General features: G+C 38.4%; 1 protein-coding gene across 7 annotated transcripts in view; it reads left to right on the forward strand.

Moving 5' to 3' along the window:
• MTMR3 (myotubularin related protein 3) overlaps positions 1-24,651 on the forward strand; it is an 86,929-nt gene that overhangs the window by 8,633 nt on the left and 53,645 nt on the right. For 2 of the 7 annotated variants that reach the window (XM_030026823.2, XM_030026824.2), the window contains one exon: positions 24,101-24,181. The exons of 1 other annotated variant lie outside the window; for it this stretch is intronic. The gene's annotated coding sequence lies outside the window, so the exon portion shown is untranslated. Of the gene's footprint in view, positions 1-10,786; positions 10,886-16,808; positions 16,925-23,281; positions 23,301-23,984; positions 24,004-24,100; positions 24,182-24,651 lie in introns of those variants that run through there. 4 more of the 7 variants (XM_041125746.1, XM_041125747.1, XM_030026825.2 and 1 more) reach the window with 4 other exon arrangements.

Raw genomic sequence — 24,651 nt, forward strand, 5'->3', positions numbered from 1 at the left:
TGAGTACATTTGAGAATTCAGATTCTTAATTTTCTCTCACTGCTGGTAGCAGGAATTTGCTGTGAACAGGGCATTATATTCTGGTTGGATACCCATTATAATTAAATTATCATCTTTGTCTATGTTCAGTGAACCTTTCTTTGAGTAACTTCCAAAAGAATGCACCTTTTTGCACTTTGGGAAAATCTGAATTCTCTAAGGAAAAAGGAGGAGGATGGAACAAGTGAAATATTTTGAGGTCTGCTAGGCTTTCCTTGTAGGTTTGGCTAATGGATTATGGTCAAGGCATAGTTGTTTTCTAATACAGAATACAATAGCTTGCTTGTTTTCTTTTACTCTGGACTGGAATCTCTTAATCCCTTCAGACTCAAGCATGAGTATCACATGATTTGGAGGTGTTTGGTTAGTGTACTTCACTGGTGCAGAGCATCCCTGTACATAACAGATGAGTAAATTGGGACTGCAGAGAGAAACCGCATGGAAATTTTCAGTTTTGGTCCTCCATGTCTTAAGTGTTTAATATTTTGTTGCTGGGTCATGTTCTGGCAAAACCAAGGGGAAGTATCTGGTCAGTTAGACTTCTAAGTAAGGAGATCAGATTTCTGCTCTAAAACTCCTAGTTCATGATAAAAAGGACCACAACCTCAATATACCAATAGTATACTGATATGGTCAGTATAATTCCAAATGCTCAAACCATGTATTAGGGTATTTATATGGAAACTTCCTTGTGGGAAAACTGTGGTGGTACAGCTAATCATGAGGAGTCCTTTCAGAATCTGACCATATGGGACATCAGTGGATATATAGCAATATAAGTAATACTCATAAACCCTTGCTAAAGTAAAAGAATAAATGTTCATTAACAGATAACTTCAGAAAATAGTAGCTTCCTGGATAGCTGCATAATGATACCAACATGCCTGGTCACTGTCATGTTGCTTCCCCCCTCACTCAGTTCTGCAGGCTTTAGTAGCTGGAACCAAAATGTCTTCCACATGTCAAACTGGAATTTTAGCATTTAAATGACAGGATGAATGCTGATACTTGATGAGGGTAACTGCTAAACACTGATCTAGTGAGAGGACTAGACAAGATGAGTATGTTGTTGGGGTTTTCTGAAATAGAATAGGATTCTGTAAAATGCTGAAATATGGTAATGAACTGAGAATGGTAAAAAACCTCCAGTGATTTAGAAGATGCTGATTGTGACCCCTGGTGCTGCTTTTGCAGAATTTGGTATGTTAAGCAGAAGATCACTGTTGCTTTGCTTGGAGTAGCTTCAGTAACTGATTCTACCAGCAGCTGAAGCCTGCTTCTTCCCAAGCTGTTTCACTTGCATCGAAAGAAATGCAAAAATAATTGGGGAGCTCTAATTGTGGTGGCTCTATACTTAGCTCATTACTCCAGGCAAATTATCTTTTGCTTCTCAAGTGTTGACTGGTAGGCTGGTTTAAGAGCTGTCTAGCTTTCAATTGCTAGGTCATTCTAACTCCTCTGCAATATTTTTATTGCATAGGCACTTCTTCCTGTGAACTCTTGAAAGGCTGGTGATAACCTAACAATGGAAGGGTCTAAGGATGAGAATTCTTTAGTAATTCACTAGAGAAAAAAGCAATGCCAAATCTGCTGTTGTAATCAACTTGGAGTAGGAAGCAATTTTGAAACCTGCTTGATATGATGCTCACCTGCAAAGGGTGGTTAGGTTCATTACTGTCACTGCACTGGCTGATGCCTGAACTGGGTGGGTGTGGTGTTCATGTGGAGGAGTCAGCCTGGGGAGTTGTGGATAAAGGATGAAAGGATTTTGCTTGATTTGGCAAGTCTAAGTTTGGTGTAACAAGGACAATAAGAGCTATTTCTTGCTTTCATTTTTTAAGACTAGTTTTTTAATAAGCTGTTTGTAAAAGGTACAAGTTTAGGTGCTCTTGTCCTTTCTGAGGGTCACACCCAGAGAGCAGTCCTATTAAAATTAATAGTGCTATTGCATCATTCCTTAGACCGCCATGTTCTCATTCAGCACTAAGGTATGAAGACTTTTCTACTTGCATAAGTCAACTTGATTTGTTCTGGTTAGGAAGGAAGCAGTTTGGTAGCTCACTGAGGAGTAAGTTGCATGCTGCTGTGCCCTGTAGCTTATTTTCCTAAACATTATTATTTCAAGTTATTGTCCAGCTTTCTTAAATGTGTCTTAGCAGTATGTACAACTGCCTGAGACTGGACCACTACTCACACAGAGGTAGTGATTATCTGGCCAGCCCTTGCTGAATGCAGTTCCTTTACTGCTTCTAGCATACTTCTTGCTCCTAGACACAAATTGTTTGGCATTCAAATTAGAGACCTAGTAGGGCTAAGCCCCATGTACTGGAATGTATTTCAAGAGCCCCAAAATTGCAATATGGTTTAATCTACCTCATCTCCTTTCAATTTCTAAGTATTTATAACTGTTACTGGTTTTTCTGTTCTTCCAACAAAATTCAGTTTTTAGTCTTATCATAAATACTTGCTACCAAGTCAATCCCAGCAGACAAAGTAGTGTACTGGTTAAGAAACAATTTTTTGTAAAAATATACTGCAGATCCCATAACATTTGTTAGTCAGCTAAACTGACTTCACTTATCAAAGGCAAGGAGTGATAAGTTAAAACATGCCTTGTCAAAAGAAGTTGATTTTAAGTGACTTGTATCATGAAAAGGGCAAGAAGGGACTTAAGTTTTTTGTGCAAGAATTACCATATTAGTGGGTGGGCTGGGGAGAATCTGGTTAAGCTTACAGTTTAAAGAAAGGCCTAATGCCAAAAAACCCTCCAAAAACTAATTTATGGGCTTAAACTCCACAGTTCTTATACTGACTCTTGCCAAGACAATTAATGAATTCCTAGAGCTAGTTTGAATTTCCAGGCTGGGTTTGGAGCATGATAGTTGCTTCTGCAGGTGCAGAGAACACTCAAGTCTGTTCAGGTAGGTTGGCGAGTCTTGGTGGTTTTATTGCTGGAAAGATTTTTGGGAGTCTGAAGATGTTGCTGTAAAGCACGTTTGTGGTGCAGTTGCAGATGTAGCCAGCTGGGGTTTTTTACTGCTTGTAAAAAGTCAGCTTTTGAACTTTCATGAATTGATGAACAGTAAACTTTAAACCGGTGGTGTAGCACCAGTTTTCTAGAACTTCAAGCCTCCTGTTTGACTCGGGGAAAATGTGGGAGTAAAAATAGGGTCCCTGTGTGGGATTGGTGTTCTTAAGATCTGCTTAACTATTTGTAGCTAACTAAAATGCAAAAGGTGAAGGAATACCCTAGGGCTAATTCAGAGAAGGCTTGTTCAGCTGAATGAAGATCAATTGTGGTAAAACAACTCAGTGCATCCATCATCTTTGCAAAAGAAGACACAATCACCACCATATTTCAATAGCAATTAGTCAGGTTTTGCCATTGTATTCTCCCCTAGGTGACTTTATGCTAAGTATTGTTGAAAGACTTGACTTAGCAGAGTTTGTACATGTTGAAACAAATACGATGGCTTGAAACTTGTCTGAAGAATCTGCTGCTTGTTAGCTGACTTCTGAAGAGCCGCTTTACCTGTAACCCTTCAAAAGTAATGCTGATGACTTGGTTGCTTTGATTTTTTTTTTAATAATGCTTTAAACAGAACTCATAAAGAGTTTAAACAACATATGGATAGTTTATTGCATATAAGAACGTGGAAGAGAAAGTTGTGAATATTTGTGAAGCTGGGAATCCATAGATCGTGCTGTGTGAGTGACAGGTCAGCCTCTACATGGAATTCAGAGCATCTTTGCCATGTTATAAAAAGCTTGTTGCCTGGTGCTGATCTGTTCCTCCAATATAGAGCTTTTTGTAACCTTTAAACTCTTAAGTATAGGACAGGAATTTATCCTGTTAAAACCTGCATTTGTTTAAAGAGTTAGCTCTTATTCACCTATGTCCTACATCTCTAGATCTCAGTTATTTAAATACCAAGGTGTGTGTCACTCTAAACTTACTGGGTAGGTAAGTTTTTCCTTTAACAGAAAGAAGTAAATGTGACCTGTAGCAAAAAAAACAGCTGTGCCTATCTTGTTACACCTTTTTCATTCTTCAGCTTTATGTACAGCTTTGAACTTCTAAATTAGGATTTAAGAGTTGGTCTGCTGGTGAGTTTTTGTCTGTGAAATCCTGGAGATTTGTCCAAGTACTTCTGAGATGAAGAGTGTTTAACTTTAGCTTTATCTTGGGACTGATGTATTTTACGTTGTATCTGATGCCAATTTTACAGGCTTTCTTTTGGGGGAAGAATGGGGAAAAGTCCTTACTAATGTCTCATCTAAACAAAATAGGCTGGGTGAATACTATAACATGTACTGGGTATATGGAATATCTTAAAAATGAAGTGTTTGGTGATGAAGTAGGTTGAATGGTAGGGTCTGAAGGCTTCAATTCTGAAGCAGGGAATAAGTCTTCTAATTTGACTAGTTGGGTTTGCCCTACTTTCAAGCCTCACTGAATTTTCAAAAGGAGTAGCAGCAGATTTTTTGTGTAAAACAGTAGGCTTGAATTATATCCGTTCTTATTATTTTGAGGTAGCTTGGTGTAAAGTTTTTTGCAGAAATGTTGCTCATACTGAGCTGGTGGAATGGGAGTTAAGGTAAGTTCATCACAACTCAAACGTGGTTCTTTCTCTTCCAGTATCTTAACTCCTTGTCACAAGTGACACTGTTCCTTGCAGTCAGATTTGAGGTTGAAATCTGCAACTTAACCTTTGATTGTGTTGCATCAGCCCATTGCGTCTTCTGAGTTTAACCTGCAGTCTTAGTGCCATGTTCAGAATGACTAGACTGATATACTCTGAAGGGGGATTTTTAATACAGTGCTTCTAGACTGGGGGTGCTGCAAGTAAAGCATTTAACAAATGCTTCTGCAGTGCTTTATTTTGCTTCTGTAGGTAAAATGGTCCCTATCCTAAAGTTGCTGGCTTACAACAGCCTTCACTAGGTAGAGTGCTGCTAGTGTGCTGTAGTCTGGGATACGTACAGAGTAATAGGGCTGCTTTGTGGATCATGCAACTCTGGAGCTAAGGATACTGTCTGCCTTGAGGCACTGGGCTGTTGGGCTGAACTTCTGGTACAGGAATGCCTAAATGCTGAAAGGGTAGCCATTACTACTGGTTTCAAATTATCCCTCAAAAATGCAACTCCTGAAAGTGTTCTATATCTCAAATTGAGTTTGAAAGTGTCACTTGCAGAACGTGCAGCTCCTAGGGTTTGCCTCTGCTGCTGTCTGGCACTGGGTTGTATAGCTGTGGTGCTACTTGAGTTGTACTTAAGATTTATGTAGGAAGTGGAAGCAGATGCATTCCTTTCTCTCAGAGCTATTTTATTAATTGTTAACTGAAACAGTTGAATTGCTGGTTTCTGTTTAGTATTTGCGGTGAGATTTGATATGCTACTTGATAAATGCTCATGTGTTTTCCACAGATAGAATGTGCTTAGTACTTGTGGGTTATGAAGTAGTGGGTTGTTGGATTTGTGGATGTTAAGGTGGCTGTGTATTTCACTAGTGAGAACTAATGCACTGAAACTTCATACTGGAAAGTTATTCAGTAACTCTTGTTTTTGTCACTGAGCTGCAAAAAACAATGCTGGTGAACTTAGCAAGGTTAAATGAAAAAGATACAAAACACAGATGTATGTATTTCAGAGCATGTCCCTAGAGGTAATAAAGCCTTAATTTGTAACTGTACTCAAGCACATATTTCTCCTGGCTCTAACATGACTAAACATTTTGTTATTCATGTTGTTTAATACCTATACAGTTAGGACCCCTAGCTCTTATTTCTGAGGCTTTATTTTATCTTGACTGTAAGCAAAATGATTACTTGTCTGCTTACTGAAAAGGCATGATTTGCTTCAAACTTCTTACAAGGAAAATAGAACATATGCATTGCTGTGTTTGCTCTGGTGTAAGTTACTTCAGAGTATTGGCAGATCATTTCCATGAGTTCATGTGTCAGTCTGGGAGGCAGAAGCTAGTCTGCTAGCACATTTAATCTATTTTTGATTTGTCAAGATCTCAAAGGTGGAAACAAAAAGCACTTTGTCCTGGCTATTCGTGGGAAGACTGACACTGAATCACTTTCTAGTTGTCTATTCACTTATTTTCTTAGCATGCTGCTCTTGCTGAGTGAAGCGCGTTGTTTTGTAGAAGTCACTTCTGCTGTCTTAGTTCAAAGGCTTTCATCCGTAGGTTGAACATCTCATAGGGGCAATTTCAAATGAAGTACTTGTCTGGACAGTTCCAAGTTCAACCTTGTCAGCATAAGTCAGTGAAACCTGTCTGCCAATTGTTAGCCCTTTTATAAAATAAGGCTGTGCCAGGGCTGAATGTTACTGCTGCCTTCCATCAGATCCTTGATGCTGTATCTTCTTTCCAGCAATTGAATGAGAGAAAGAGTATGACTGAAGGTACTTTTTGGTCAGTGCAGAACAAGCTTTAGAGAACCAGTATCTCTGGGGTTTTGGTGGACTCTCCAGAGAATCATTCATGCTTATTTATGCTTTATTGCTGAGAGGATCAGAGTCTGACAGAATATCCTGGAAATATTGCATCCAGTTTCTAGTTCTTTCTTTTATATATTATGATAAACCTTTTTTCATTGCTAATCCCAAGTGTATCTAGATACAGTAAAAAGTCTGAGTCTTTACCTTGCTGTATAATTTTGTGGCCATTTTCTGAAGCCCTAATCATCAGGGCTTTAAATTTCTCATGCATATTATAGCTGTGTGAGAATTTCCCTGATACTTGCAGGTGATCATGAAGTATTCAGTTTAAGTAGTTGAGCTTTGCTTCCTACTGTTTGTTTCGTTATTTCATGCTTTCAGGCTTCTGTTTGTATTTACCTTAGTTAAGCAATAATAATTAACTCAAAGCATTGAACTGATTGAGTTATATTGGGAGAACAAACCAATAACCATAATGCAATAAGCATTATTGCAACTTCCTGGTAATGAAAATTCCAGTAGTGGAATACTTGATTTAATTTTTAAGCTTTGAGAAAATAGTGGTGGTGATAGAACAACTTTCTAACTGACTCACTTAAGCAGCTACTTAATGCTAGCAAAAAGCTTGGGGTGTGTAGGAAGAATAATTGTAGTGGCTTTACAGCTGTTAAGGATAACAGCTGTTTGTTATGTTAATATAGGGAATGTCTGGTGAGCTGCTTGTTCTTCACATTTGATCACTAAAGAATGTGGTGCGCAGGTACGTTTAATTACTGATGTTTCCATAGACAGTCTGGATGATGTTGTTTACTTCCTTCTAGTGATTCTGTCTAGATGTATTTAAGCTGGAAACTGCGGAGTTAAGGACACTTGGATATTGCTGTCCTGTCCTCCCACCAAACTACACAGTTGAATTAAGGATGTGTTTGTCTGCTGAAGTGGGCGTCCAAAATAAGCAAGAACTGCTCAATAAATGGTAGAATGTGGGCCTTTTTAAAAAGAGACAAGGTCAGACACGAAATCTGGCTTTAGGTGAGAAGAATCTTACTTCAGGTCTCTAGGGCAGTTTTTGTGTACAGCTGGTGTGGATGTGGCACTAAGGACGCTTCTAGAAAAGATTAATCTCTTTTGGCTGCACATGGCTTTGGTGGTTTTCTTGGCATGAAAACTTGGTTAACCAATGCTGCTGTAGAAATAGTATAGATACAGCCTCTTAAGACCCCACTGAAAAGCTCTGAAGATCTTTGATGTCATGATGGCTTGTGTAAGGACAGCTCTGACTCAGTGGGGAATGTAAGCATGTGATTAAACTTAAAGCAGTATCACTGTACAAGTCAGAATTATTAAGGCTTCAAGCCTCACAAGTGAGGGCATCAGTTCTATCCCATTACCCTCTTAAATTGCATACCATCTCAAAAACTTGTTTCTTACCTCACTCTGCACTATTGTGCTTACCTTTAGGCACTGATTTCCAGCTCTGTAGGCTGAAGCACAGCTGTGTGCTCTGCTGATCAGCTGCTAGGTGAATGGGCACTAGCTGCTGGGTAAGCACCTCAAGAATTTCAGCTTGGCAGTAAGTGCCTGTGTGGAGATGATGACTCAAAGGCTCAGGCAGTGCCTGCACACAGATACTCTTCACATGTGGGGAGATGCTGTTCACTGACAGAGCTGGGTGTTGATGCTGTTCCAGCCCAGTTCAGAACCTGCTAGTGTAATAGAAACTTGCCCAAAGCCAACTTTTGATAGTTTATCTTACTGAATTTTCTATCAATTTTACAGCTACAATACTAATCCCATGGCAGTATCTTAAACATAGGTATTTTGAGCAATTATTGAAGAATTCAACATGAATGCTTACAGAACAATAGTGGTTTTAGAGTCTAGAATACCTTAATGGCATTATGGAAGCTAGCTATTGTATTAACAGAACCATTCTAAATATATTTCAGCATTGCATTCTTGACGGAGTAATTTGTGATGCTAGGACTTGAATATGAATACATCTTACATGTGCATACTCATGTGAGAATGACAGAACAGCACACACTAGGCTTGAAGATAGTGTTTCTTTCAATATGGTTTAGAGTATGGTACAATTATCCTTTGCTTTTGATGTGTTACTCAAACTCGGTAAGGCGTGGCTGTTCAGAAGTGACTGCAAGCTGCAGGTTATGGGAAAGTCTGACTCCTTCAAAAGAGACTGCATCTCAGTTTCTGCAGTCCATGTAGAAAAAACCACTTGCAAAGCTTGCGTTGGGCTCTTTCATTGGGTATGACATGTCAGGAAGACAGTTCTGTTTTTCCATCTGCATGAGAAGTCCATCTTCTAGCTTTGGTTTCCCAGGCTTTCTGGTTTTTTTCCTCTTAGGTTTTTAGCTTGCCTGTGTACTAGTTTATTCCTCATCAGTCAAGTTGTTAGAGGGGAATACCTGGTAAGGAGTACTTGCAAGCTTCTGTAATGGATTGGTATGAACTGTTCAAATGTCTGCTGCTTGTCTCTGAGCTTGCTTCTGACTGCATAATTTAAAGGCAATACAGGGATGTTCTGGATGGGAAGGGACATGTATCCCAAGAGTCCAACTATCTGAAGGGCACTGCCTAGCATAGCTGTCCTGATATCGGTGAGGATGGACTTTTCATGGTTATGAAATCAGTAAAATATCTCTCTAAACATGGTCTTAAATTGCCTGGTCTCCTTGGCAGAGCTAGACAGTCTTCTAAACATATGAACTCTTCAGGCAATCTAAAGCTGGGGTTTTTTTTGTTGCAGGCAAATGTCTTGATGACCTGAAGGAGGACTTTAGTAGGCTGAGGAAGTCTTTCTTGCAGTTGTCCTCCATCTTACCTGTACTAGCAGGAGATGGGTGTGTTTTTCACAGGGGAGTGAACATCTACTTGAAGTCATAAGGCATCAGGTTCTATAGTGAAAAGCATTACTTTAACTTAAAGTGCAAGTGAGGTAGCCTTGAATACCAGAAGACAGGATTGCCAATGACTGAAGGATCTATACCTCGCTTCAGACTTCCCTTTAAAAGTGTCTTGGGTTTCTGATGGAGTTCAGTAAACAGGTTGACTTAGGTAGTACCAGAGACAGGTGGTAACTTGGAGTGGGGTTGAGACTCTAAAAATGGAGATGAGGCAGGAGGAGAATGTGAAGAGCTGACATGCTATTACTGCATTGATTTCCATACCTGTGCAAGGCCTACACATTAAATGTACACCGTTTAAAAACCTCCTGCTCCTGTCCTCCATTCTTTGGAAGCAAAATGACAGGCTTCAATTTCTCACTTCATGCTTTAATTGTTCCTAAGGCTGCTATCAGGGTAGCTTTGCTTCATGCTCTGGCAGTCTTGCTTGAGCTGTCAGTGCAGTCTGCAGGCCTTTCACTGTGAACACCACTGGTGTAGCAGTTGATTGAGCAGTGGAAGCCTGAGTAAGTATTACTGGCTGGTTCTCAAGTCTGACATCATATCCAAGAACTAGATGGCTCTCTTTCACCATGGGGATAATGAAATAATTCCTACTGTGTTATTCATTAACTCACATTTCATTCAATGGCTCCTAAGAGGGTAATGAGTATGTTAGAGGTGAACTTGCATAAGACTTATGACATCCTTTTGATAAGATAAACAAGAGTTAAAGCTATGGCAGATGAAGTTTAAGCATGACAGTGATGCCTCGCTGAGGCAGGTGGCATGTGGTGTATTACACATACTGACTTTAAAACTAATTTAATGGCTTTTTCTTTAATGGTTTAAGGAGAATAGCCTGCTTCTAAAGCTGCTGAAGAAATAACTAGTGCCCAAAGCCAGATGAAGGTCTTCCTTAGTGTGGAGGCTGCATCATATTGAATGGCTGTACAGAAAGGTGATGTTCAGCTCAGCATTGCAGTGCTTCAGGGCAGGTATGGGAGCCCAACAAATAAATTGGGAATGTGCAACAAAAGCATATGGAGGGAAAAGCATCTTGGTGAAGGACAGCTGTTTCTGATTTGCATAAAATAATTTGGTACAAGAGCCTGTTGAACCTTGTTTGGTTTCTAGTTTTAGCATTAATGTAGCTTGAGCATGTGTAAAATTTGAATATCCCTTAAATGTTAGTGTCAGGCACGCTTCCCCCTCATGTACACAGTTTTGTCAGCTTAAACTGCCATATGCTACTCCAAGAAAACTTTAAAGGGGAGAAAGATTACCTAACTTGCTAAGGGATTTTCCCTAACATTATGTTGAAAATAATAAAACTGGACAACTCTACCCCTACCTTTAGGGCTGACCATTTTAAAGGAGGCTATGGGAATTGGATATATTGACTCATTTTGGCGCTCATGTGAGTCCTTGATGACCTGGGCTTCCTGATAAATATGGCTGTGGCTGTTGATGAAGCTACTGTACCAAATGTGAGTACTGTTCTATTTTGAAGGCTTGCCAGGGAGTTCATCTCCCTCCAAAAGAGATTTCAGTGCTGTGCAATTGAGCCAATAAACTAATATAATCAGATTAAGCTGTTTGTGGGAGGAATGATTATTGGATATTCAGATGCCTAATAAACTGTCTGATCTTTTGACTGTTGCTGTGAGTGCACTGGCACCAGTAGTTCATCCCCACAGGTAATAACTGAGATCATTTTAAGCAGAGGCTGCAGTAGTCTTGGACACCTGAAGAAATCTAGAGCTTCCAGGTGGCCCACTAAGATCTTAAACTACCTGGTGTTTGTAGAAGCACTGGGGTGAGGGAGTAGTGACTTTATCTGGGAAGAAGTTCTAGGTGGTGGTCTGGTGACTCAGGTGACTGCCATCCTGGAGAACTAGATGTGTCCCTGCACTGTTGTGGATTGTGGTGCTGGGTAGTAAGTTACTGGAGACTTTTACAGGTGTGTGTAGATTTATGGTTTTGGTGTTAATACACAACTCCAGGCCTCAGTGCTCATCTCTGCAGCTGGGACCCCCAGCTAGTAGAGTTGTATTTCCCAAATACAGAGCAGAATACTATAAAAATTGGGAGTATTTGAAGAACTAGAATTTAGACATCTGTTCTGGGTACCAAAGCTAGAAGATCCTTCTGATGCCTTGAACTCTTAGTTTTTCAACCTTTTAAAAATACATTGCTACCACTTAACCATATGGGACAGTGTGAAAATTGTGGTAAGCACTGAGGATCTTTAACAGAAGAGGTGCTATAAAATGAGCAGTGTAGGAAAGATTGACTTGATTCAGAACTCCGCACTGACTACAAGGTTTAAAAAAAATGAGTAGAATGAAAAGTTCTGGGTTCAGGGAGTATTGTCCACCTAGTTCACTGAGTGAGGGTGGGGTTTTATGGGAAGGAAAGAATGGAGAAGGGAATTAGGGATCATACATACTCCAAGAGAAGCTGAGCTAAAGCTTCACAGGTGATCATAGTGCTTACATTTCCTAATGTGTAATTCTTCACGCCATGCTTTTTATATATAGACATTTTAAGATGCAATTACAAGTTGATTTCCATGGCATGTATAAGTAGTGAAAATATCCACTCTGTCCTTAAAACATGGGTCTCAGGCTGTCAGCTTTGCCTCTCATTTACTTTATTGTGCAGCAATGTGTAACAACCTAGTCCAAAAATCCATCACCAAAGTGTGCCTGCCCTGTCAAGGATCTCTTCCCTTACAGCTGCATTTACACACCAGTGCTCTGACTTCTTGAGCTGTTGTATGTGAAGTAGTAAAATGCCAAAACAGGCCATTGTTTCTTACCTGTTCTTGGAAGGTCTGTTTTTCAGCACCTGTGGTAATGGTAACTGGAAAAAAACATCTTCAGTTCATGTCAAGCTTTAAGTTGTTCAGACTGAATGTAGAAGTTTGGCTGCAGCTGCTGGTTTGTGGATGTCATTGGTTATTCTGGAAGCTTCTACCATCAGGGAAGACTTTCAAAACAGTTCTGTCAGCTGGACCTGAAACTGATGCAGAAATGTTTTATTTCCAAGCTAATGACACAGATGTGGTACTTTTAATAAAACATGCATACCTTGGATCCTTGTACTTGGTTGACAGACTAATTTAAGCTTGCCAAGTAAGCTTTCTTACATAAAGATGTAATCTTTCATCTAGGAAAGGAGTTTGGCTATTTTTTGGCATTGAATCTAGATGTGCAAAACTATGCAGGCTCTTTCAGAAATACAAGGCCTGAATACTGAGGTTGTTCCTACAGAGGGCTGTTACTTACCTAAATTACAAATGCTTTTTCATCCCAGCTCTGGGCATTTGCTTCTAGATTGGTCTTCGCATGTAGATTTGTGTTTACATGAACTGCATGACCTCTTGAAATAAAGGCTTACAATAAAAGTGAGGTAGACTTAAGTATTCTGAACATTGTTGTTATCCTTGCCGTTTTCCCTGGTTTTGCTCAGTGTGAAGGCTTCCTTTGCCTTTGAGTATTATTCTGAACTTGGTTTAAGATTCCAACCTTAATATTGGAACACGTTGTCCAGGAAGAATATACTTGGTGATATTCAAACCTTGGCTGGACAAGTTTTTGAGCAACTTGATCTAATTGGAACTGTGTCAAGTAGGGGCTTGGACTAACTGATGTTCATATGTCCCATTCGACCCAAATGGTTCTGAATTTGTTTGCATCTGTATCTATCCTGGTTCTTTATACTTTCCTGTTTGGACCTAAAGGGGCAGAAGTAACTTTTTTTTTCTTTTTTTGTAATTGAGTATTGAATCTTGTTCTGTGACTCTTAACAGCACAGAAATCTCTGGTGTTGAATTTGAGTCTCTTTCAGAAGGAAAGCTTTCTGTGAAGTTCAGTCTTCCAGGACCTGACAACAAGCTTTACTGCAGGCAGCTTTTATTTTTATAGTTATGGGAAGGAAAGAAATTCCTGCCTTTTTTTTATTTGGACTTTGACCAAGGTTGGCACCTTGTAAGATCTTTGAGGAGATCCTTGAGTACCTGAGCAAACTGAGTTTCAGTATTGTCTTCACACATTGCCAGCAGCTTCATCCTGCTTATGCATCATGAAACAAGATGTTGTCAGTTGAGGTCAGGGGTTTTTGCCATTTAATTTCATCAGGAGCAAAGCAGTAAATTAGGACACAAAACTCAAGTACTAAACCTCTTACTCCTCCTTATTTATGCTATAATCTACTTTTTTGCCAAAACTTTCATGATTTACTTTTTGAATCTAAGCAAATGCAACTTGAGTATGTTATCCTCATGGGTTTAAGATGGACATCTCTGAGTTCGCATTCTATAAGTACAGACTTGGGTTTTTGCTACTAAGTCAGTTACCAGAAGGTACTTCAAGTTGAAGGATAAAGAATAAAAATAGATTAATTTAGTTGATCTTACTTAATTTTTACTGTGCAATGCTACTTCTGTGCATTTAAGTGAAGCTTGGTATCTGCAAGTCACAGGTAAGAATTGAAGTGTTAAAAATGTGTAACTTGCACTATTTTCATAGCTTGTGGACTAATGCACATGTTCTTGCATGTCCCTCTACAACTTGAAGGGCACATGCTAAATTTACTGTAAGGATGGTTATAAATCTTTATATTTTATTAAAGAAAGGTTAAGTCTTGCTGGCTGATAATGATTCAAATGCAAAACAAAATTAAAGTGGATAACTGAAGCTTCCTGTATACTGATGTACACTTTTTTAAATCTGGGATTAAACCGTACTTAAAATGAAAATTACCTTACCTGATGCATCAATGACAGAATTAGCTGTTGAACTGCACTCACTTTTGCAGTGCCTATGGGAAAGATGTAGATGCATCGTGTTTAGGTAACTTGCGGAAGAGCCCAAACTTTTTGTTTCTTTAAAATGATTTATCTCTTAATTACAGCCAAGTCTTTTAGTAAACTAGGTTTGTTTTGAGTCACACAAGGAGGGAGTGAATGTTCTCTAAAGGATAAAATGCTTCTTATCTTCTTTGTATTATTAGTGTTCTTCCTTCTCAGGCTGTTGTTGTATCTACTGATATGAATGAGTTTCTCTAGGGAAAATAAGTGAGAGGCTTTAAATCGGGGATTGCCTGACTTGAATGAATCCACACTAAACCAAATTTTGGGGAAAAGCGTCTTCTGGATAGTCCCATTAGAGTTCACCAGGACATAAGCGTTTGTATATACAGGCAAATGCATTCCTACAACAACACTAGAAACAAAGGTTGCTGTAGATTAAGGAGTGTTGAGCTGTTGCAGGAATGCATTTGCCTGTATATACAGACACTTGGTACTATCTTGCATTACTAATTTGTCATGCCTTTTTTTTTTTTAAAGGGCATTTAGTATAAAATAGGATCCTGGAGTAATACCTCTTTTTGGTAAAAACTAACCAGCTATACAGAGCTTAGTGTGGGTTGATTTAAGTGAGCAGGTAGGAAATACAGACTTAAATCTTCATGTTCCCTAGAGAAACAGGTTCCTGTTGGTTGATCTTGCCATTGAAACAGTGATTTCAAAGGAGATATAGTTACGATACAGAATTGATTCCTTTTTCCACATAAGGCAAATGTCTGCTGGTACCCTCCTGAGGAAGCTTGAACATTTAGGTCAGTGGATTTTTAATTTTAAATGTAGAAGGGAGGAGGGGAGACATGGTCTGTGGCTAGTAAATATTAACTAGAGATATATCAAACCTTGTTTTACTAGCAGAGTTGCAGTCTATTGCAGAACTTAATTTCAGTTCTAACTGAAATGCAGTGTTTTAATACACATGTGCCTTAAAAACAACCACAAAACCTTCCTTGGTGCCTCTCTGAAATGCCTAAATATATTTAACTTTGGCTTCATGCTGGTTTGTTGGTTTTTTTTTTTTTTTTTTTTAGGATAAGCATATTCTGTTAATCCAAGTAAATTCTTTCCTGGCTCTGAATGTCTGTGCAACTACAATGTAAACTGACAAGCTTGTATACTTTCAGTATTATGGAAGTTGTTACACAGAGAAAAGATTTTAGGGAGTTGTCATGACTGAACTCAGCCTCCCTGGGTAGTCTAGAAACATGATTTTAGAAACTGTAATTGTTCTTGCTCTTGACATGTTCAAGATTTGAACAAGATGGTTGCGTAGCATACTACCTTGGCTTAGTAGCTGGAGGGCTGCTGGACTTAAAAATAAGTAAGCTTAAAAATTTACATAATAGAATCAACTGGTTCTAAAACACCACGGTTGTGCCTTTAGAGGAATACATTTTGCAGTATGACAAAATTAACTAGTCTATTGAAGACCTCTGTACTTAATACTAGATACTCATAATGTATGTAATTGATCCTCGAAACTAGTTACGGAAATTGAAACACATTAAGACTAGCTTCAAATTTCTTTAGGCAATCTTGAGCTGCAAGACGACTGTGCCTCCTGTTTCGCACAGCAAAGAAGGGCCATGTACAAATGTGGTTAAAGTCCTTGGTATTTGATTAGGCTCTCAAGTGAGATGCAGTCATGGCTCTTCAGAGCTCCTCAACTGTAGTTCGATATGCGGATGGCTCAGTGTCCTTTTTCTGCGTATGTTTGTAGGACCCTTTCAAAGACTATCTTTTATCTTTCTTTGCTTGCCTCTTATTTTAGTGGTGGAGTCCCATCTCCAGGTCTTATTTAAGTGCAACTTGCAAATGGAAAGTAGTATTTTGCCAGTTACATTTGCTGCTTCTGAAAGTAACTGACTTTCCATGAGTGGAAAAAGATGGGAATAAACAACAGTCTTAATATTTGGAAGATACTAAAGTGATTTAATTATAGGATATTTTCTTGGTATTTGCTTGTCCTGCTTTTTCTCCTGGCTCTAGTGAACTGAATCAGCTGACCAAAGAAAGGACATCAAGTAGCAGGTTTCTTGGAGGCAGTGTGCTGGTAGTTTAGCCAAACCAGTTTGTTTGTCCCTTGTGATCTAAATACAGGAAGCCTCCTTTAATTGGGGAAGGCATCTGAGTTGTGTGTATGTCTTAATACGTGTAGGGAGCCAAAGCTCTTCACTGCTGTGCCTAGCTGAAGGACAATGCTAGTGTGAGTCTTTTCTCCCTCTGTAGAAAACTTGACTGGAAATGGATTGATGCAATAACCTGTTTGTTCTAGTCTGGAAGGGGTTAGCTGCTCAAATGTAAAGAGGACAGTAACCTGGTAAATCATGTGTCTGGCTTTAAAACTGTAACTTGCTGTCTAAATAGGAGCTAGCAGAAAATTCCTTATAGTCAAGCTGCTAGTGTTTCCTTACCTAGCTCTTGCTGGTCTCCTTATCATGCACAAGCACACATGGTTTTATGTCACAATTTGACTTTTGCCTTACAGTATTTACACATATTAAGTGGCTGGTTGAACAGTGAGTGCTGTTGATGTCTTGGCAGTCTTGTGGATGATGCCCAAACAAGTACTTGGAGTGTCCTCTAGAAAACAGCTGTTTATGATCCTAGAAAAGCTAGCCTGATCCTTGATTAACTCAAACATGAAATTTAGGTGGTAAGTTCATAACAAGGGGTCTCTTATGACTAAAAGCTGGCTCTCTACCTAGGTCAGCTCTTTCAATATGATTATTTGATTCAATTGTTACCAGGCTTGTTTTGCATGTACTAATAAAGAAAGACCTGAACTCAGTGCTTTTCTTGTATTGAATTCACTATTTTATACTGTAAATAAGCAGGAGTACTAATGCTGTGATCAAACATACTTATCCCCTGCCATGGTTGGTTGGAAGAGACTAGCTCTTCATCCCTGAGTTCATGGATGCAGGCAGAAATATTGCTGTGTGTAATACCTAAAGACAACTTCAGTTCCTGTTGGTACAACAGAATACAGTTGTATGCTTAATAGCTCTAATGCAAATCAGGGCTTTTTGAGGGTAGTTGGTATTTGAACTGTAACCTCTGCTGTTTAAACTTAGCCTGCTTAATGCTTTGAGAAATAAATATCTAAGTAGTCGTCTAAGAGATGAGCAAGCTAATTGACTAGTTCTGTACAGAAAATGTCACTCCTGCAGGTGTTGAAGTGATTCTTAAGCTGCCTCAAATTCTCTAAATTCTAAGTGTCATGCAGTTGCTTCCAGGCTATGCTTTTATCAGAATCTGCTCTGGAAGCAAACAACATATACAACACTAGAGTAGTGGTTCCATAATTTGACTTCTTTCTGGATTAGTTTTGTTTTGCATCTAGGAGTTGGATTATGTCATGAGGGGTCTGAAATGTCAGAGTTGGTGTAAGGTAAGGAAGGGGAACATTTTGTTGGGGAGTATGGGAGCAGTACCCTGTCTGATGGCTCATGTTTCAGGGAATGCAAATGTAGTCTATTTTAAAGCAAACCCACCTTAAGTGTCACACTAAAAAAAAAAAACATTTTTGGAGTGTGCCACAATTTTACCAAAGGCTAGTGTTAGGCCATTTGAAATGATTAACTTTCACATTTGTATAAGATAGTCCACTAAGTCATTGAACACTGAGCCTGTCAAATAGCCGCTTATTCCTAGATGAAGATGGTGAAGGTGGATATGCATCTTACTCAAATGGGCTCCTTGACAGAACAGTTTTTTGAATGCGATTTAAGAATTAATGGATTAAAATTGTAGTCCATAATTGCATTGTGCAAGGTGTGCAATAAAAGTGATGTGTTGTTATAAGCCTTGATAACAGAAAACAGACTTTTCTGTGTCCTGCCTGCTCCCACCTGTGTAGATGATCAGTGCTATTGCTCTGAGCCTCTTGGGGGGGGATGAGTTTCCTGTTACGGACACTTTATAATAACTTAACCTACTTCATGCTTTGAGAAATAGATGTTTATTCATAGAGCAGGTACTTGGTATTGCAATGAAGTTGTCTTATGACAAAAGCATTGAGTGGTGTTTTGTTAGAGGTTTTAAAAGCTTTGTGCCAGACAAAGTGTGGTGAAAATGAGGTCAACTTAACACACTTAGGAGCTAATAGCTGTAACTGCATGTACATGGTCCTAAAGTAGTTCAATGGGGAAAAAAAAATCTCATGGGAGTGTAACTTGAAACTCCAAAGGAGTCTTCAAATCAAATTTGCTTCTTGGTTCTTCCTATTTTCAAAACTTTCTCTTTTTTTAATTAGTTGTAGATCTCTTTAGTGTTGCATTGACTGTCAATAAAATAGAACATGTAAGGAGCCTGTCTTGATAGCTGTTGTGTAATGCCACTCTCATAGAACAGCAGCTGCCTCTTTCCAGTACTCATTCAGTTAACAGAAAGGACTGAGTTAAAGCAAAATGTTACCAGAGGGAAGGGGGACGAATAGGTAGTTTGGGAGGATGAGTAAAACCTTTGAGACTTTTGATTAACAGCCTCTTATCCCTATTTGTTTGTTGCCTTCCAGAAAGGAAGAAATAGGGGAGGGGGTGTGACTCATGGTAAATGGGCTGTAAGGACCTTAGTGGAAAAATGGGATGTATGAGGAGCAAATTATTCCCTTACTCTGTTCTGCTATTTCAAATGAAAACTTCTGCTGCCTGGTCTCGGTCTTGCTCACTTGCTTTTTCTGTTTTGTAACTTCAATCTAATATTGCACTACTTTTCATGGCTCTTTGGTTATCTTTTGACATAATATCCCCTCCCCAGCATACTTGGTCAACTTACTAGCTTGGAACCTACACAAGTCTACTGAGTTTCCACCAGCTCAGGCCCTGGTCAGTGTTCTGTGTCCTGTCAGCTTTCATATCTGACTACTAGATTCAGATCCCATCCTTGCAGATCTCTGCACAGTTCAGACCGATCTGTGTAGCTCATTGATCCTTCTTGGTTGATGTTACTTGTCTGTCATGCACGTAAAATTGAGGAATATGGAGTAACTGAAATAAAAGGAAAATGACAGAATGGGTTATTAATTTGAGCTTTAAATTTCCAGTCGTTCATTGGAAGATCTCTGATGTGTAAATTGTATCCAGGCTTATGTATGAACAATTGCAGTGTTTGAATCTCAGGGTTTTATCCAAATGAAAAAGGAATTCAAAGAAAAGAAACGGAAATCTTATAAGAAAAAGTGACATTTTTGTCAGATTTTGTTTTCAAGCTTGCTGTGGTCTTTTGACCAGGGTGGTTTTGAGATCCGTGAAGGAGAATATTGATATATAATCTTTTATTCAGAAACACTTTCCTAAAAAAGTCTTTAGGTGGGATTATAGTATTCACTTTAAGTTCCACTGATTTTTATTTTTTTATGTCCATTATGGAAAAAATGGACCTTTCTTAATGCAAGATCAAATTTCTCTTTATTACCATTAGCAATTAGATAGCCACAGTCTCAGAAGTGCTTCTACTGCCTTGCCTACTGCATTCTTTTGCCATTTCAAGCTTTGCTTACTGTTTGAGATGTTTTTCATTTTAACTTTGAACTGTTGCTTCTGCATTTAATTCTTGAAGAGTGTAAGAAATGATTTTTTTTAACTAGTATGCAAAGATAATCAGCTTAAACTGCTTTAAAAGCAGATTAATGCCTCTTCTGAGTGCAAAGATGAAGGTAACTAATATGCCTACCTGCAAAGGGTTCCACAGGAAACTAAATTACTTACCATTAAGGTATGAGTCAGTGCAGTGACAGATGTTGACAAAACTTTTTTGATGCTTTGGTCTCTTATAATTAATTTTATTTTTCACTCATAGAAGCACAGGTAGAACAGAAAAATGGAATAAGACACTTTCAAAATGCTCTGTTGTAGGACACTTCCCGCCTGTCTTACAGGAATGAGATATTCAGTATGGCTGTTGATATCTGCTTACTCTGTCATGCATTTGAGTATTGGTGGGTATGCTTCTTCATATTCAGCAGCTTTCCAAACTGGAAATTATGTAACTTAATCTGGTGCAGTGTATGATAGAGAGGATACATGGCAGTAGAAACCAGAAAATACCTCCCTGAAGATCAGCATTGCTGCTTCTCTGTGTACATGTTTTAAAACTCTCTTAAGCAGTAACCTTACACTATCTAGCCTCAGGAGCGCCTGTATTCAGGGTAGCAGTCCCAATGCTCTCATCCCCTCTGTGTATTTTAGCTCAGCCACAAGCTAACTGCATCACCCCAAGTGGTAGGTAGCTGATAGTAGCACTCCATTCCTATTCCTTAGCACACTAAGAATAGGGTAAAAATAGTTTTGGGGGAAAGCGAGCAAAAATCCACTAGGAAGAACATAAAAAGGAAGGAGGAGGAAAAGAATAATCTATAGCCAGTGTGAGCTAAAGCTGAGCAGAAAGCGGCCAAACAAAAAGGTGATGAAATGGTGTGTGATAATATGGTGCAAGAGGAGGTTCAGCCACTGCAAAGCTAGGTTATATGGGAGCAGTAATGTTGCAAAGCTAGAAATGTAAACAGAAATAGAGAACTTTTAATCAGAAGCTGTGCTTGTGTAATACTAAGGTTGTGACATGGTGTGGCATAACCAGTGCAGAAATGCCGTATTTCAGCAAAGGGAGGAGAAAATACACCTTCAAAATAGTCAGTTACCACAATAAAGTTTGGTTTGGTTTGTCTACATCTTTATGAGGCTAGCTTTGTCTGTGGCTAGAGAAAATTTGTATTTGGTTTTTTTTTTTCCAGAGCTGCTATTATCTTCTGTCATTTTACTTTATGCTTATCAAATGATACCTCTTCTGTTCTTGCTAGATACAGCCTTTCACCTAAGAAACTAAAGTGACAACTTTCCAATCTCCTGCTTAAATAAACAAGTTTATTAAAACTTATCAAGAGTGTTTTTCCTAGCTATTTTGCCAGTGTTTTAATTTAAAAAAAAAAGTCAAGAAAAACATTGTCACAGACTCATATAATTTAGATTGGAGGTCATGTAGTCCAACACCCTGCTCAGAGTAGTGCCAACTTGGATGTTGGATTGGGTTGTTCAAGGGCTGGTCAGGTTTGGACTATCTCCAGGGATGGAAATTCTACAACTTGGAAACCATTATTCTGACTTTTCCCCCGCTATTATATTACTTGTGTTTCACTATTACAGTATGATTGATATATCATCCCACTACTCTACTTTTCCATAGCATCTTCCAAGAAAAAACAGTGGAGGCAAGACCTGTGTGCTAGTTAAAGTGTTCACCTAATGGCCAGGTTCCCAAAATAGTCAACAAGGAAGGATCCTAAGAAGATGTTTCAAAGCAAAAGTTTAGCTTAAGTGTTCCTGTTCACATCACCTTAAGTACTGGAGCCCTATGGCATAATGACTTCTTACATATTTAAAATTAGGCAATGTTAATATGTCCTTCAGCACCTGTGCTTAAATAAGAAAATCTAAACCAAACCAGCTATGAGAATGTGACAGCCTAATAAGAAAGATGGTGCAAAGCCAATTCCTTTAGTAGACAAGTTTGACTTCGCAGGATTTACTGAAATGGTCCTGTTCCCTTTATCTTCTACCTTTTGCTTTCCTAATAGTGCTGAATCTGTTCTTTGTGGATCAAACAGAAGAGCTAATGCAAAGGAAATGGTGGGAGCACACAGAGGGGGAGGCTGTATTGCCCTCCTCAGGGGCACAAACTTAGATGTGCTTAGCTGTATTAATTAAGCAGTTATACACCAGTACTTGGAATTGCTTCTCCCTTAAGTAATTAGTGGTTTTGAGATGGTAGTAGAATTCATAGCAATGTTTCTTCTTACAGTCAGCTTTTTTTTTTTTTTTAGTTTGGCACAAGTTGTTGACTTAGGAAGTGATAACATTTGAGGTCCTTATCTGTGACTAGCAGCCATGCAAGAGGAATGCTGATGAGCGTCTCGTGAAGTGTTTTCTGAATACTGGCAGGAGTAAAGCGGAATTATTAACGCTTATATTGGAACATTTTTCTCCTGTTTTTAAACTTCTCTATAAAACTCTTGAGACTCAGTGGCTTCTTCCAAACCTCATTAAATTCAATAAAAAGCTTGTTGCAGATTTTGTGAAGGTTTTTTTTCTTGGACCTAAACTACACAAAATAAGTCTACTGTGTATCTTGCCTTTTAAAAAGCAAGGACATGGCCAGAAAACTCTCTCTAAAGAGTCATTCTAGAGTTGCGTAGTCTGCCTTCATAGCTTTTTGTTGTTGTTGTTTAATAAGCTTGCTAATTATTCCTGTCAAAGGTGACTTTGTACAACCGAGCAGCTGTAAAGTTGAACTTGTTGCATGATCAAGCTGGTACCTCAAAGTAAAACTCTGTCCTTTCTGCTTCGTGTGCCATATTATCAACCTATAAAGCTATTGGAATTGGCATTTGGCTTGTTGGTTGAGAGATACTTTAAAATAATAAAAAAAGTTGACCTCTGTTGCAGGTAACCAAATGTTGCTTTTAGAAACTATTTTATAAAATTGTAATTCATGATTAGCTGAGGTTTTTAACAGCTGTAACCATTCATAGGGTATTTTCTGTTAAAGCAGACCATCCTAATGTCACAGTTCTTTTAAATAACAGCTGAATGTAGATATGAGATTTCCCTGAAGTATGTCTACCATATGAAATGTTAGAATTTCTTTTGCTTGATGCATCTCAGTTTGTACTTTTAAAACTATTTCTTTCTACTATGTTAGTCCTAAAATTACACATACTTTTTTGTGTACTGAAAGTATTTTTATTTTTTCCCTGTCATAAGCCATAAACTAAAGGACACAATAAATGCAAAATAGAGATTTTTTTTTTTTTTAATGGACCAGAATGTGAAAATTATCACTAGTTGTGGCACATCAGAGTACAGGCAAACTATTTCTAGCAGCAGGATTATGTTTATAGAAGCTAGACTTTTCCAGGCACATGCAGCATGCTATTGGGATAGCTTCCAAGTTATTGTGAAGAACAAATCTTCTGGTACACTGGATAAAAGGGAGTGGTATTCCATCAGTTTGGCTGCTTGCATGCTTTAGGAATGGTTGGTTTTAGTCTGGAACTTGAATTTTAGGGTTTGGATATTTTAGTATAGAACTTTGTGTCCCAGCAGTCATTCAGATGCTATAGAAGACATCTGTGAATACCTACTGAAGTGACTGCATAGGAATGAAGCAAATGAGATATTTTCTCCATATAATTTTTTTGACAAATATGTTTTTGTGACACAATACTTAAATTTATTTTTGAGGAAATAACTTTGTACAGCACTTGGAAAGTAAAAAAGATAGGTCTGGGAGGAATGGTATCATATGAGCATTGCTGTTCACCTTGGCTTTTTTGCAGCTTTGTCCAAAAGTACTTAGGCAATAACCACTGTTTGGAGGTTTTCATCTGCTTTCTTGGGGGGAAAAAGCTAATTTTAGTGTAAAATTAAAAAACACTTTCGAAGATCAGTACAAAACTAATTGGAACTTCAATAAAAGAGCCCTCCTGTGGCCTCTATTGCTAAGTAATTTTATTTTTTTTATTTATTTCTGTGTACCAAAGAAGTTTAAAAAAAATTTGAACTGCTTTGTGGCCATGACTTCTGAACTGTTCTTTACCAGAAAAGAGCCCTTAACCATGTTGTCAGAGTCCAATCGTTGAATTCCCTCTTTGGGCATGTTAAGATCTCAGTAGTTACGACTCCTGTAGTAGTTATACTTTTTACTTTTCTGCTTTAATTAAGACAAACTAACATAACAGTTGAGTTTCTTGTATGAGTTGCTAGCTATTTAAGAAGTGGTTGGTTTTTTTTCAAATTAAGGTTCATGTTTTAAAGTACTGTCTTTTTATTCGCAGTTGCCAATGTGAAGTATTGGAAGAGTATAGTTTGAAACTTTCTGGGACAAAGAGGACTGTTTTATTATCTCTCATTCTTTGGTAAGTTAACTGTATTATTTTGGTAAGACAAGCTACCTGTTGGTGGATTCTACAGTTATAATTGATTACTCTCTTAATTAAATAAAGCATTTTCCAAGATGCTAGACAAAAAAAGTCAGTATTTTACTGAGTTGGAATTTGCAACCTTTAATCATCACCCCCCTGCCCCTTCTGATTCTTAGTCGTACACAATCTTCAGACATGGTTCTTTGTCTATCCTGCTCCTATTCCTGAGTAATGTGCAAATGTCCATATTGTTAGCTACTTCCCCAGTAAATATTTTTGAAATCTATTTAGTTACTTCTATATGCAGTGCCAGGAAGGAGGGGAAACCTTGCTGTCAGGGATTGAAATGTGGGAAACTAAGTATTTATCCTTATCTCAGAATAATTTCCTTCCACCTGGGAAGGGGAAGAATTGTTTCAGTTTGTAACAGAAGCATCTTTTGCTAAAGCTAGTTTGCATTCTTG

The sequence above is a fragment of the Aquila chrysaetos genome, chromosome 9 (assembly GCF_900496995.4).
Source record: "Aquila chrysaetos chrysaetos chromosome 9, bAquChr1.4, whole genome shotgun sequence".
NCBI lineage: Eukaryota > Metazoa > Chordata > Aves > Accipitriformes > Accipitridae > Aquila > Aquila chrysaetos.